Source organism: Schistosoma haematobium, chromosome ZW (genome assembly GCF_000699445.3).
Source record: "Schistosoma haematobium chromosome ZW, whole genome shotgun sequence".
In the NCBI taxonomy this organism is placed as follows: Eukaryota; Metazoa; Platyhelminthes; class Trematoda; order Strigeidida; family Schistosomatidae; genus Schistosoma; species Schistosoma haematobium.
Genome location: NC_067195.1, coordinates 33,627,413 through 33,631,828, shown reverse-complemented (window position 1 = coordinate 33,631,828; position 4,416 = coordinate 33,627,413).

The window sequence follows — 4,416 nt, the reverse complement described above, 5'->3', positions numbered from 1 at the left end:
ATTAAGAATTGATTAAAGTTATTTAGAAGAAAAACTATTTTTTCGTGTTATTCCATTTTTATTTACATTTTCAAGACTTATTTTCAGTAATATATTCAATGATGCTAACCAGTTATTCAGAATTGATGCACTGGACATAATAACTCGTAAAGTGAAGTTTGTAATTACTAATAATAACCTATGGTTATTGTAACTATTCTTTTAAGCTAACCCTTTAAACAAAGCAGTTATAGTATGTAACCTCCATCTTTATGTATTCGCTTGGTCCATTAGATTTCTTCTTTCTATAGAACTCACAATTGGTCATCTTTGAATATTTCATCTTGCAAGACAACAAATTCTGTATCAATTTTACATTCAGTGGATAAACAGTATAAAAAGAGAATGAAGTCACGTTTGAAAATGACATTCATCACGAATATGTACCAAACTAAAAATGAATGAAACTTCATAAATCACTTAATTTAAACAACTGAACTTTTTGATTACAGATTTTTAGATAAATTTTTCTATTTGTAACGGTTCATAGTTTTTAGAAAATATCGGTCACCTACCAAACTTACACTTTCAGATAGCATATAGACAGCTTTAGCAGCAAAATGAGCGTTAAACAGGTAGGATTGAAACTAGAAATGATCCCAAATATTTGCAGCGACCAATGTATTCAATGTTGATGTAAATCAACACTCATTCGAATGGGTTTATAGTCATCATAAATAGACCGCTTCATACGTTTGAAATTCTGGATTAGTAACAACAAGTTGATTGACAGTTAATTTTAAAACTGATGTGCTGAGAATAACTAGCTAATATCTCACTATGTGTGTCATTGTGTAAAATGTAGTATATGTAGTATTATATTTTTCAGTCTTACAATTAGATACTCTTATAAGTTCCTTCAAAAAAACAAAACAAATAAAGAGCCTTAAAACCTTTATGTCTAGAGGGTTGTCGACCGACAACAGCACATCCTACTACCAAGGACACAATCTGATGCAGAGTAACATGTTTGCTTTGACATGATACTAATTTAGTTATGAAGAGTGAACAGTTGGTTATTAAGGATAACTGAAGTGAATAAATTAATTTTTTTATAGCATCCTTTATTTATAAGAAAAATTTTATAATAACGCTTTCTATTGAAAATGAACTCTAAAGAAGAAAGTAAGATTTAGTTAACAGTTCAAATAAATGTAGAGAAAGATACCACAACAACTCTACCTCTGATTGTACTCAATGATATCGCGAATAAAATGTACTTTTGTGATGACACATCTGTTGAGAAAGAGTACAGAAAATCTACCAGGTGATTACATGTGATTACTTAAAGAATGTATTGGTGAGAAAGATATTAGCCTGCAGCAACTTCCACAGACTTTAAGTGAACTGAAAACTCAAGGACAGAAATATATAGGATAAGAAAGTTCCCGTACCATTAACTAAAATGAAACATTTAGTTTTGTGTTACATTTTGACGAGTGATGATGAAAATGAACCTGTAGCTTGACGATGATTCATACAACTAGGGTGTTCATTAAAATACATTTAATTGTCATTTAAAGAGGTGATTAACTGGGCCGTTTTCTTCCATCAAATAATGGATTAGTCGATATCAGGCATTAAAATTGTTGCATGCCAATTCAGACTGAAGTTCCCGAGTTGGAATCCCGCATGCGGCATCGTTGATCCATACTGTTGTGTTTCCCATTTTAGGACAGAACGGCTGTCCAGTGTGTCCAGGATTTCAACGGTGGTCTAACATTGATTGGTTCATGATCTCAATAAATAAGTATAGACTATACTCTTATAATTAGGGTAACACTGTGGATAAATTTACAAAGATTATTTTCTTATTTGGCTATGATACTAGAGCTGAGTTATTTTATCAGTTTAGGGGTTGTGGAAATTGTTAAGTTTTTGGTTGAGATCATGAACCAATTGATGTTAGACCATCATTGAAAACCTGGAAGCACTGGACGGCCGTTTCGTCTTATTGTGGGACTCCTCATCAGTGCGATATATATATATATATATATATATATATATATATATATATATATAAATGGGTGGGATTTGGGCAAGGATACTAGTTTTCAACAAATTGAATCAAACTTAACAAAATTTCACACGTTTCACCGTGCAGTATTTTCTATTAGTGAATAATGATATATTTTAAGGTCTTCCAGTTATCAGTTCATATTCTATTGTAATAATCAATGGTGTATTTGTAACAATTTCTTAGCTATTCAATGCTTTATCATAATTTCTTTGTTTATCTAAACACAACCGGTGTGATTGGAGCAATTTTACTAGAGAAAACAAAAATAATCATAAGTTTTGTATGTGAATTCATATTTGTATTATGAATAAAATAAAATTTGATTTTTAAAAAATGATACATAGAAGTTCTATGTTGATAATTGAGCCAGAAGATTTGGTAGGATTATTGAACCAAATCCGATGCCCGCTAAAAGATTGTGCTATCTTCCATAATGCTCTTGTAAGTAAAATGCGTCGTAATGTAACAGTTTGTTACAACGATTTCGATTTATTAAGATATATTGTTACTAAATTATATTTTCTAAGCTGGCTATTCTGATTTATGTTAACGATGAGAGTACAAAATCTATGACTATAAATAAAAGACCAGATAAAGATGAATGGTGGCTAACAGTAGAATGCATGACGCACGTTCCGTCCTATCTGAGACTCGTCAGCTGGATGCACCTGCTAAGTGGATAACACGATGGCGTTTGAAGCGAACGTTACTGGGTTCGAGTCCTGGAGATGCAGATGCATCCAGCTGACGAATCCCAAATGGGACGAAACGCGCGTCCTGGACTTCACTGCTAGTCACCATTCATCTTTGCTTATAATGCTTGTGACTTTAGGCAATATCGAGGCGATCCGCACAGTATGCTAATAAGAGATGGATCGATTGCAGTCCTAAACATCTATGGAAAGATCGAAAGAAAATACAAAATGAATTTAACTCTCGTCCTTTGTAAGTGGTGTGAAATCTTCTTTACCATAAATATAATCGTTTGGGAAAAAAATACGTTCACCAAGCTTAATAGTTCAACACTAGATCCCATATATTTTTTAAAAAGAAATTCGAATACTATTTACCTATTGCTTGGGCTCCGATTTAAGGTTTGATGAAGTATTTCATTATGGAACCTGTTCTGTATCTATAATGGTAATATGCAATAGCCAGAGTCCTGTGGCTGAAATAATATTTTCGCAGTAAGAAACAATGCTAATATTAACTATGGCCAGAAAGAAAAATATTTGCATGTGCCTTTCATCCAGAAAATTAGCGTTTCCAAAAAATTACATAGTCATACGTTTGATTACTTTCATATACTTGAGAAAATTATTTTGAAGATTTCTTATTGCCTAATATAATCATTACATCTCAATTTATAGACAGTAAAATGATAACGGTAATCGTAGCTTATTCGTGCAGAAGTGTTAAATATAACCTATTCACAGATATAAATCAGTCGGTAATCATCAACAAAAAGCCTATCGTAAATGGTTGTCCGGAGTTGTCATACAGTTATAGTACGTGAGGTTAAGAATGAAAACATGAATCCCAAAAGAGATCGGAATAATGTAGCAGAAATGACAGTGAGAGAGTGAACCTTTGGATGTTTCAAAAAGAGAGCGAAAACGTGTGTGGGAAGGAAGGTTGGAATTCATGATCGAAAGATAAAAGTGAATTCATCTGCATCAGCGAGAACGGTCGTCCAGTGCTTCCAGGTTTTCTATGGTGGTCTAACTTCAATCGACTCATAATCTCAACTATTAAAGTTACAATAATATCCACAAACCCCCTTCTGATATTTATTTAGTTGTTTTTTATAGAAACAAATTATAACTTTATTTCGATCATTTATTTCATCATAACTATAGTATTTTTTAAATTTAGTATGATAACTGTAGTTTTTTGTGCTTGGAATAGTCTTTGAAATTAACATAAATAAATGTTTATTATCATTAAGTAAATATTTCATTAGTTGATAATACATAAATAACATTACGAAAGCCAATATAAATATGACAGATCTTTTCAGTGAGGAGTTATTCACGAGTTGGTTGATAACAGATAAACAATTAGTCATGGGTAATATCATGATCAAACTATGGGATAAGTTATCTAGGTAACTAATACGTGTGCTAATAGAGTTCAATGATTTTTATATCAATAATTGAAGCATATTATTTTAAGTATTTTGCTCTAAACTTTAAAAAAAAATTAAGATTCTATTATTTTCCATAGAAAACCGATTTCAATTGTTCACTATTTTTGTGATTTGTAAAGGGATTTTTTAGATGGAAATTAGATTGTTTATCAGTCTATCAATAACAAAAACAAAACGCTTAAGTTACCGATGAAACAAAATTTTAATC